This window comes from Schistocerca piceifrons, chromosome 3, assembly GCF_021461385.2.
Source record: "Schistocerca piceifrons isolate TAMUIC-IGC-003096 chromosome 3, iqSchPice1.1, whole genome shotgun sequence".
Lineage (NCBI taxonomy): Eukaryota > Metazoa > Arthropoda > Insecta > Orthoptera > Acrididae > Schistocerca > Schistocerca piceifrons.
This window is the reverse complement of record NC_060140.1, coordinates 904,451,469-904,463,656: the sequence shown is the minus strand read 5'-3', so window position 1 is coordinate 904,463,656 and position 12,188 is coordinate 904,451,469.

Below are 12,188 nucleotides of genomic sequence, written 5' to 3'. Positions count from 1 at the left end.
AAAGCTGTCCAAGTTACGAATATGAAAATTACAAAATCGGTTGAACGGACGTTGAAAGTGTTACAGTGTAAAGTCAAGCGCCGGCACACCGGTGGGGAACGACAGAACAGAGAAGGCTGCGAGAAGAGGTCAGCCAATCGCACGCTGACCGGACCTCCTTCCAGGTGGACAACGCGGCAGCAGCGGCCCCTGTAAGTGAAGAGGACGTAAGCGCCAAGTCCGACCGCTGGCGGCCCAGTTGAAGGGTACCTTCAAGACTGGCAAACTGGACGGAAGCGTCAACGCTCGTTACTTTGCTCATACTGTTTATGTAACACAGACTTGGGAATTGTTTATACTGAAGAACATTGCCTATCTTGCATGTCGCCCTTTGCTTGCGACACATCTGTGCAATGAACAAAGTTAAGTATTGTAATATTTACCATTTGCAATAGAACTCTTTAATATGATTTGTTTGAATGTTGTCTAGCGATCCGAGAACGTAGGTTTCCTAGACACTCCATATTTGACGACTAAGCTCGATTTAACAGAAAGAAAATTTCATCTCTAATTGGAGCTATTGCAACCAACGAGTGCACGCTACAGAAAAAAACAAAAACAAAAAATGCTGATCCTGTTACCTTATGTCGCCGTCGAAAATGCAAAACTTTCTGGATACTAACAAAAAATGTTCCCGACAAATATCTGCTAACGAATAAAGATCACAACTATATACAATTATTTAATTAAAAATATACACAGAAGTATAATGTTCGTGTTGCAGCTGCCTTTGATCACATAAAACTAGGCGTATCACGGCAAAGTGTACCTCAGAATGCCTGATGAAGTCTGCTTGCGTTTCTAGTTACTCTGTTTCCCTAGTTCTTCCCGCAACCCTACGTAGACATTCTGAAGAGTAATGCCTTCGAATTGTCTATCTGAAAAATCTTTAAGCTTTTTAAATGGAACAAACATCATCATTGTATACCTTTGCTACTCATGTCTACATATTTAGTCCTCAACAAAGTCACCCAGCAATGAACACATTTCTCCAAACGAGTTTCAGTTTGTATCAGTTTGTTGATACCGTCGCTGTAGAATCTGTGTCTTCATTGCTGGAGGTACAACCTCACCTCTACTTGCTCTGCTTCATTAGTATCAAATTGAAGTCCTCGAAGATGTTCGTCAAGTTTTGGAAACATGAAAATCGGATGGGGCCAAGTCGGGATTGTATAGAGGATGATCGATGACAGCGAACCAAGGTGTCGGATTGTTGTAGAGGTTACTGCGCTCGTGTTTGGCCTAGCATCGTCATGCTGAAGGAGAAGGTGCTCACTGTGTGGGCGAACTCTGCGAATTCAAAAGTTGCTCACAGCACGCCCTTTCTCACGCACCGACATAGCTGCGTTACACACAACCATGTTACAAGTGTGTAGGGATGTGGAAATGGAAATGGATTAATAACTGCTTGAATAATTGGAAACATTGATTGTGAATAGTTGAGAAAATTTAGAAGGCAATTTATCAATCTATACACAATCTTGGGTGAACTTTAACTGATACTAATATCAACAGACCTTGATTATCACAACATTCAACGTCAATAAACATAATTTGCATTACGTACCGCTGCTTCCAGTAGTATGCAGTACCAAATAATCACCGCAACCATTGAAATTGTCGATCTGTCTATAAGTTCTTAACAAACGAAGCATAATATTTTTAGCATAAGTAAATCAAGTTCAGTAGGTGCCTATCAAGTCTGAGTTATTACGGTCACATTAATTCCATTGTGTGTAGTCTTGAGTGTGATAATGTCGATGCAGGAACGCTCTTCCAGATACGGCGTTAATTATTCTTGTCTGCACCGAACCTCTGGATGCAGGAACTCGGCGGCGAGTGAAATGGTGAACAGATAGGAGTTGAACTTATAACCGCGCGAATAAATATTCCTTTTCTAATAGCTTTTTATAATACTTTTAATTAACGGTTTTAACAATGCTGGTACAACGGATCCAAGGATACGTCCGTACGCTGCCACTTCCCGAAACACACGGGTGAAGATACATGAATTAATAAATTGAAGAGCGAATTTCTTACTTTGTTTCATACAGGTATTTAACGATGTATCAAAACATTATCCTTGCAACAAAACAACTCGTTAATTTACTTTTGTCGGTGTCTTTGGTTTATAGCTCATTCAGTTTACATATACCTTATATATAAGAAAAAAACGAAAAGAAAAATAATATGATTCAATACACACGTTACAATTCTGAGCTCTCTAGCAGGAGGGGGCTGCAAAGATGTAGACATGAAGAACGAAGATATTAAAGTTTGTTTTATTTAAAAGCTTTAAGGGTATTCCCATAGTAAATTTGGAGGCATTTCTTTTCGGCACGCCTTTGTAATAACTGTTGCATTATTACCAGACACGTATCAATTTCTCTCTCGCTGATGGTTCATTGGTGCTCATAGATTTACGTAAATTCACGGGACATTACGTAACTTTCTCCAGTGTGGAGCTTTTGCGTTGCTTCGTGAAAGTTATAATATAGCAGCAGCCATTTCAAGTTTCATCTAGTTCAGAAACTCACAAGCTTAATGAATTCGCAGAGAGAAATGGAGAGATGCATGTTGGAAATTGCTATGAAGAATACGAAAATAGACAAATGCATATGGGAACGGACAGGAGAGAGAAACGTATTATTTTTGTAACGAAAATGAAATATAGGTGGACAGGATATGTAACCAGGCGCACGGACGAAGTTGTTTCTGTGTTCTGCGTCGTAAGAAGAGACCAAGGAAAGGACTTAAAAGGAGGAAGTCTGGTGGGGGTGCTGTGTCACAAAGAGGCGTGAAGGACTTGCATTTTGGTCACTATCAATTAGCAAGACTCAGCTCTAAATCACAAGATGAAAATATCGGCACTGGACAGGCACTCCTATCCAACAACAGCTGTCGCTCCTAACTACCCACGAAATATGTTACATGCAGCTTGATTCACACGCTTGAACTTGAAATGATGTGGAGTAATGTTTTGTACTGGACAGGCGCTAGAACCCACAACCTAATGAGATCGTTAAGTAAGCATAGTCAACTAAGTTAGATAACGAATTTTTTCAGAAGTAGCCAAGCAACGACACGAACTTTGTTATGTCTTGCCTGGATTCGAATCTGGCACAAGTTCTTTGCTTTCTCAGCTTCAGATGTATGACATACCATATCACGGTTGCGAGAAGACTTAAGATGGAAAAGTTGATTTCCTGTTTTTTTTTCCATCTGGCAGCTTGCACTTGGTTAAAACCTGACAAATCTTCAGTCTTCAGTGAGACTCAAACTGACAGCAAAAGCCATTCTGCTTGACAGGCCACCACGTTTCCACATAGCTAGTGAGCCAGCGCTGCCTGCACTACACTGTTATTGCCACAGTTCTGTATACACAGATAATTCGTACTGTAAAATATATGTTTAGTTGTAGATGAAGAGTGCGGCGACCTTCCTGTAATTAAATTCATAAATCTGATAACCCAACATTAGAACTTAATTAGAATCATTCGGATTATTTAATGAAAATAGAAGAAAATATCAAGTGAAATTAGCGGAATAGTTCTGTATCACTCCAATATACATACAGGGTGCGTCAAAAAATGTACACACACTTTGAACTGTCATAGACAATTTATTTCCCGTTATACAAGGTTAAATATCTGTGAGAAAGTAATGTTATGTTTCTTCAACAGGTGGCAGCAGTGGCAAGGAAGTAACTGCAACATGGCGGACGTGCGTTTGAGCTTTGAAGTGCGGAAGCAGATAATTAAGTGGTACTGGAAGTTTGAGAATGTAGCTGCGGTTCTAAGACAGTGGAGAAGTGAGTATGGTACAGAACCATCATCAAGGTTAACGTCTACGAAACAAATTCGAAATTCATGGAACAGTGTGTGATGTGCGTAGAGGTCGATCAGGGCGACCTCGTACAGCTACAAGTGATGATTCCACAACTGCGGTCTTGGAACTGTTTCAGCGTTCGCCTAAAAAATCTTCAAGGCAAGCGGTACGTGAGAGTAACGTAAGTGCTAGTAGTGTGCTACGCATTCTGAAGAAAGGCAAGTTCCGTGTGTACATTCCAAGGCTGGTGCAACAGCTAAGTGACGACGATCCAGATCGAAGGTTAGAATTTTGTGAATGGGTTCAGGAGATGGTGAGAGGTGAACTGGGATTTATGGGTAGCATAATTTGGTCGGATGATGCCCAATTCAAACTCAATGGAACTGTCAATAGGCACAATTGTGTGTACTGCGCTGAAGATAATCCTCACATTACAATTGAAAAGGCTGTGAATTTGCCTGGTGTAAATGTGTGGTGTGGTCTGTCTGCAAGGGGACTCATTGGGACTTTCCGCTTTGAAGGTATTGTTACTGGAGAAACGTACCTGCCATTCGTGCATTATACGGAAAAGATGAGTTTTATTTCCAACAAGATGGCACCCCGCCGCACTATCATAGGGACGTACGAGCATACCTGTATAACAATGTGCCAGGCTAGTGGATAGGACGCAGGGGACCAATCGAGTTTCCTGCACGCTCTCCAGACCTCACGCCGCTGGATTTCTTCTTATGGAGCACAGTAAAAGATGAGGTGTAGAAACGTAAACCACGTAACCTGGACACACTTTGGAATGAGATTCAGCGGGTGTGAGCAGAAATCTCATTGGACACTTTGGTACGATGTACGGAATCAGTGGTGACTCGTACTCAGAAATGTATTGATGCTGAAGGCCACCAGTTTGAACATTAATAACATTTGCAAAGTAAATTTATTTTTCCAATTGGACTTTAAGCTTTCCATTTCAAGAAATTTAACATTGTAGAACGGGAAATAAATTTTCTATGACGCTTCAAAGTGTGTATAATTTTTTTTGACGCACCCTGTATATATCTAGGGTGGTCCATTCATAGTGACCGGGCCAAATATCTCACGAAATAAGCGTCAAACGAAAAAACTACAAAGAACGAAACTTGTCTGGCTTGAAGGGGGAAACCAGATGGTGCTATGGTTGGCCCGCTAGATGGCGCTGCCGTAGGTCAATTGGATATCAACTGCGATTTTTAAATAGGAGCCCCAATTTTTATTATATATTCGTGTAGTACATAAAGAAATAAGAATGTTTTAGTTGGACCATGTACGTGGTATCACGTAATATTCCACCAGTGTGGACGGTATTTGCTTCGTGATACAGTACCCGTGTTAAAATGGACCGTTTACCAATTGCGGAAAAGGTCGATATCGTGTTGATGTATGGCTATTGTGATCAAAATGCCCAACGGTCGTGTGCTATGTATGCTGCTCGGTATCCTGGACGACATCATCCAAGCGTCCGGACCGTTCGCCGGATAGTTACATTATTTAAGTAAACAGGAAGTGTTCAGCCACATGTGAAACGTCAACCACGACCTGCAACAAATGATGATGCCCAAGTAGGTGTTTTAGCTGCTGTCGCGGCTAATCCGCACAGCAGTAGCAGACAAACTGCGCGAGAATCGGGAATCTCAAAAACGTCGGTGTTGAGAATGCTACATCAACATCGATTGCACCCGTACCATATTTCTATGCACCAGGAATTACATGGCGACGACTTTGAACGTATTGTACAGTTCTGCCACTGGGCACAAGAGAAATTACGGGACGATGACAGATTTTTTGCACGCGTTCTATTTAACGACGAAGCGTCATTCACCAACAGCGGTAACGTAAATCGGCATAATATGCACTATTGGGCAACGGAAAATCCACGATGGCTGCGACAAGTAGAACATGAGCGACCTTGGCGGGTTAATGTATGGTGCGGCATTATGAGAGGAAGGATAATTGGCCCCCATTTTATCGATAGCAATCTAAATGGTGCAATGTATGCTGATTTCCTACGTAATGTTCTACCGATGTTACTATAAGATGTTTCACTGCATGACAGAATGGCGATGTACTTCCAACATGATGGATGTCTGGCACATAGCTCGCGTGCGGTTCAAGCGGTATTGAATAGCATATTTCATGACAGGTGGATTGGTCGTCGAGGCACCATACCTTGGCCCGCATGTTCACCGGATCTGACGTCCCCGGATTTCTTTCTGTGGGGAAAGTTGAAGGATATTTGCTATCGTGATCCACCGACAACGCCTGACAACATGCGTCAGCGCATTGTCAATGCATGTGCGAACATCACGGAAGGCGAACTACTCGCTGTTGAGAGGAATGTCGTTACACGTATTGCCAAATGCATTGAGGTTGACGGGCATCATTTTGAGCATTTATTGCATTAATGTGATATTTACAGGTAATCACGCTGTAACAGCATGCGTTCTCAGAAATGATAAGCTCACAAAGGTACATGTATCACATTGGAACAACCGAAATAAAACGTTCAAACTTATCTACGTTCTGTATTTTCATTTAAAAAACCTACCTGTTACCAACTGTTCGTCTAAAATTGTGAGCCATGTGTCTGTGACTATTACAGCGCCATCTATCACAAAGCGAAAAAAGTGGTCCAACTAAAACATTAATATTTCTTTACGTACTACACGAATATGTAATAAAAAAGGGGGGTTCCTATTTTTAAAAAAACGCAGTTTATATCGGTTTGACCTATGGCAGCGCCATCTAGCGGGCAAACCATAGCGCCATCTGGTTTCCCCCTTCAAGCTAGACAAGTTTCGTTCTTTGTAGTTTTTTTCGTTTGACGCTTATTTCGTGAGATATTTGGCCTGGTCACAATCAATGGACCACCCTGTATATATATCAGCTGGCTTGCATTTGGAAAACTCTCGTTTGAAAGATGTGGCTTGATGGAAGCTGCCATGTTGCCTCTTTGACTGGCGATTGAAGTACCTAGTTTCATTCCCATTTCTGTAACGAGGATTTGGGTCTAAAGCATGGTTATGAATAATATCCAGATATACTAACTGCAACCCGAACATCATAAATAAAGAGCACGTGGAATTACTTTTGCAGCTCCACTTTTCAGTAGCTGTCATAGCTTTTTTTGTCTCTTTATTAACTATACTGCAATCTAACAAGCTCACTCCACAAAAGTCATTCGCTTTGCTTAGCCTCACCAGACCCTATTAGTAAATGAACTTTTTTATTGTTTTGAATATTATAGCCTTAAAACAAATTCCATAAGCTGGATATCAAAGTTTCAGATCAAATCAAGAAATCAAGCTGTGCACGGATCACAATGATATAGAAACGCATGAACAAAAGGAAACAAGCGAATGGGTGCAGTGCTACTTCGATCCTAGCTTCGGGTGATATGAAAGGAGAAGCGATTGTAATCAGAACGTGGAACAAAGAATACAAAACGCCAATAGTAATGTCTTGAATAGGTCATTCTTATGCAAAACTGTCATACAGTCTATAAAAACCAAAGGGATGAATAGGATCATCTACTTATAATGATTACAACGTAACTGCTGGTGATACTGTTTCAATAAAGTAATGAACGGGCTTATCAATTTTCAGAGTGCTTCAGACAGAAAGAAACCAAAGTAACACAAAAGGGTTTCAACTTGGTGAGAATGGGACGAAATTTCTATGCAGCTCCGAGGAACTCCTGCGTTTTGCTAGTACCTTACTTAGCACGTTTTCTCACTCACGACTCCTCCAGGCTAGCAGAATATTCACCTGACAATTATCGCGATGTAATTGTTAGGATAGATTTCTGTGTCAAATACTAAGTACTTGCAGCCTAATCTGACTCAGTGACTAACGCTAATGCAATTTCATTCCATTTTGGAGACTATTGTAAAGGCATAGTAACACCTTCGAAATAGCTTGTGCACACTTTAACTTGATTCCTGATACCACTGCTCATCGTTTCTTGCTTGATTGAAAATACTGGATGGTCTCATAAATAAAGCAAACCCAGAACAGAAAATAAACGTATAGACTAGAGCCGACACTTGGTATCGCTGTGGAATAATTTGAAAAAGTTTCTAAGAGATCAAAAATTGGTTAAGTAACGGTGTTAGATAATATGAGACACAATAAACTAAACATTTTGGCATCAAACCTAATTCATGGTATATGTAAGTAGTCCCGTATTGAAATCGCGCCTACAAGGTGGACTAATGCCATATAAATGTCACTGAAGGTCTCTTTGAGGCTGTTAGATACATATTTTGGTAACTGAAGGTCGCGGTGGACAGCGTGCGCCACCCACTAATTTTATCAAAGTAGACCAAGTGCGGTGCGGCATGCACTCTGACTACACGACACACTTATGGCATTATGGGAGTAATCTATCGATGGACCCGGATTATCTCTCTTCTCTATCGTGTTAACGCAATATAGGTAAGTCTAATCAACGTAGCCTTGACTCGGGAGGCGAGGATAAACTAGTCACTAGTTCTATGTCATTGTCATGTTCTATACGATTGTCATCTCTGTAGCCGTACGCTGTCAGGTTTAAGTTCAAATTTCGCACTACTGTACCGGAAATATGCATCACTTCCAGTTTCCACATAAACCCCCTCTATGAACATACAATGTCATCGTAAGCTCAGGAAAGATATGATTTCATAATGCTAGGTAAGAAGAGAGGAAAAAAAAAATGTTTTTAAAATCACCAGAAACGCAACAAGTCAGTTTCCATGGAAAGAAAATGGTTTAATGTTACTTCAATAAAACTCGTCTAGTCCTGTTACATGGTCAACACCTTTCTCTATAAGGTTCGCTTCGATTAATAACACCTGCTTCTACGTCGTCCGCAGCTCGTGGTCTTGCGGTAGCGTGCTCGTTTCCTGCGCACGGGGTCCCGGGTTCGATTCCCGGCGCGGTCAGAAATTTTCCCTGCCTCGAGATGACTGGGTGTCGTTGTGTCCTCCTCATAATCATCATTCATCCCCATTACAGTCGGAGGAAGGCAATGGCAAACCACCTCCGCTGGGACCTTGCCTAGTACGGCGGTACGGGTCTCCCGCATCGTTCCCTACGCTCCTCGGAGTGTGGGACATCATTATCATTATCTTCTAAGTCCACACACAGCGCACTTTGTCAACCACAATTACAGATTAGCTATTACTATCTGTAGAAGGCACTATAAAGTCATGTGCTTCTGCTGCTGGCCGCAAAACCTGTCTTCAAAAGTCGGAAAATGCAGACTAAACTCCATGGATTTTTTATAGAACTTCAGACTATAAACATAGCCTGACCAATCCTTACAGTCCTCAAATGTCTGTCTTGAGAAACTAATAACGTACTGAATCAAAACACCCTGCGTCCCTCTGGGTGCTGAGAGCTTTAGATAAAGAGGTATTCTGTTTGCTGAACAGCTAATGCTTCCTTTCTTCCAGCTCCACGATGAGCGACAGAGAAGCTCATACATACTAATTAAAAGTACAAGTACAGTAATTGTTGGATATTTTTATGTTCTAGCAGAAGGATGATAACTGTCAAATGCTGCTTGTTCATTATGCCGACAGCAGCACGATCTCAGAGTCGTTCTTAGGGCTGTGTTGCTGAATTTCGTTGTGGTCGTTTTCAGTTGGTTTAGAGAAGGGAGAAAAAGTACACTACTAGCCATTAAAATTTCTACACCAAGAAGAAATGCAGGTGATAAACGGGTATTCATTGGACAACTATATTATACTAGAACTGACATGTGATTACATTTTCACGCAATCTGGGTTCATAGATCCTGAGAAATCAGTACCCAGAACAACCACCTCTAGCCGTAATAACGGCCTTGATACGCCTGGGCATTGAGTCAAACAGAGCTTGGATGGCGTGTATAGGTACACCTGCCCATGCAGCTTCAAAACGATACCACAGTTCATCAAGAGTAGTGACTGGCGTATTGTGTCGAGCCAATTGCTCGGCCGCCATTGACCAGACATTTTCAATTGGTGAGGGATCTGGAGAATGTGCTGGCCAGGGCAGTAGTCGAACATTTTATGTATCCATAAAGGCTCTACAGGACCTGCAAAATACGGTCGTGCATTATCCTGCTGAAATGTAGGGTTTCGCAGGGATCGAATGAAGGGTAGAGCCACGGGTTGTAATACATCTGGAATGTAACGTCCACTGTTCAAAGTGCCGTCAATGCGAACATGAGGTGACCGAGACGTGTAACCAATGGCACCCCATACCATCACGCCGGGTGATACGCCAGTATGGCGTTGACGAATACACGCTTCCAATGTGCGTTCACCGCGATGTCGCCAAACACGGGTGCGACCATCATGATGCTGTAAACAGAACCTGGATTCATCCGAAAAAAATGACATTTTGCCATTCGTGCACCCTGGTTCGTCGCTGAGTACACCATCGCAGGCGCTCCTGTCTGTGATGCAGCGTCAAGGGTAACCGCAGCCACGGTATCCGAGCTGATAGTCCATGCTGCTGCAAACGTCGTGTAACTGTTCGTGCAGATGGTTGTTGTCTTGTTAACGTCCCCATCTGTTGACTCAGGGATCAAGACGTGGGTGCACGATCCGTTACAGCCATGCGGATAAGAAGCCTGTCATCTCGGCTGTTAGTGATACGAGGCCGTTGGGATCCAGCACGGCGTTCCGTATTACTCTCCTGAACCCACCGATTCCATATTCTGCTAACAGTCATTGGATCTCGACCAACGCGAGCAGCAATGTCGCGATACGATAAACGGCAATCGCGATAGGCTACAATCCTACCTTTATCAAAGTCGGAAACAAGATGTTACACATTTCTCCTCCTTACACGAGGCATCACAACAACGTTTCACCAGGCAACGGCGGTCAACTGCTATTTGTGTATGAGAAATTGGTTGGAAACTTTCCTCATGTCAGCATGTTGTAGGTGTTGCCACCGGCGCCAATCTTGTGTGAATGCTCTGAAAAGTTAATCATGTGCATATCACAGCATCTTCTTCTTGTCGGTTCAATTTCGCGTCTGTAGCATGTCATCTTCGTGGTGTAGCAATTTTAATGGGCAGTAGTGTAATAGGAAGGAGTTTTAAACCTGTGGGTACAGCTGCTTTCACTTCCGAAAACGAACGTCATGGCACACAGACAGCAAGACGGTCTCGACGCGAACATTCTCACATTTCGGCAGCAGCCGCTAAGTCGGGGAATAAGGCGAATCGCTCATGTACTGGGAAATAAGAGTAATTGTAATTGATACGAAAATAATTTTTAGCTTATGATCACGTTTTACGTACGAACTGTTCAGACTATTTCATCGGAATGAGAGGAATACGTCAGACGAATTTAGCAAGATGATTCAGTGTTACTCAGTAAAGTAAGTCGACGATCATACATTTGTCAAACGCATTCTGCGAGAGTGCCAAGTCTCGATGGTCAAACAGCAGGAAAAATTTCTGGGACGGACTCCAAACGTCCAAAAGTCGTGCGGCTGTCCGAAATCTGGACCAGGTGGCCATCGGTTTATCTGGGCTGCCGGACGCTGACGAGAGGGCAGGCCGCACCTGCGCAATACACCGTTGAGTTCTACTCCGATTCTACCTGATAATAATTAATGAATGTCTATAATACTTAACAAATATTGTTGGAACGTATTAGGAAAATATCTTGTGGTTCATGTGATTGTGCTGTTACATATTTACGTGGATTATTCGATAATCAGAAGGTATAATTGTATCATAAAAATTATCAAACACAAAAGCTCTTATGTTGAAGTCACTCTGAAGGCAAAGATAGGGTAAAGATTTATGTACTCTATATCAAGGAGCAGCTGTTGACTTTGCCTCCACAAATTTCTTTGAGTTTTTGCTGAGACGTTCATCATGTGAGGTGAAACTAGTGATCCGCAAATGAGGTGCAGACGGGAACGCAATGAATAATTCTAACGTCTTAGCCTCTTTCTGAACTCAACTTCTCACCGATTATACAGCGGTGCTAACTTAGTTTTTCGGGCAAACAAATGAAAGTTGTGGTGCACTAAATGGGAACCATATATTGTCACTATGGTCCTGTGATCATATGATAGTATGTGTGGCGTTACATTATGAAACAATGTGTGTAGAGTGTTTGCAGTGATTGGAAGTGAGAGGTGAATGAATAGTGTAGCCTTTTAAATCGATAAATAAATTATTTGTGGCACAGAATTGTACACTGGGGATAAACCGAATAAGCTATCACTGTTTTAAATAGGCTAGCCTTGTGTTCAGGAGGATGGAGGCTTCAATATCTCACTATCAGTCACTGCACACA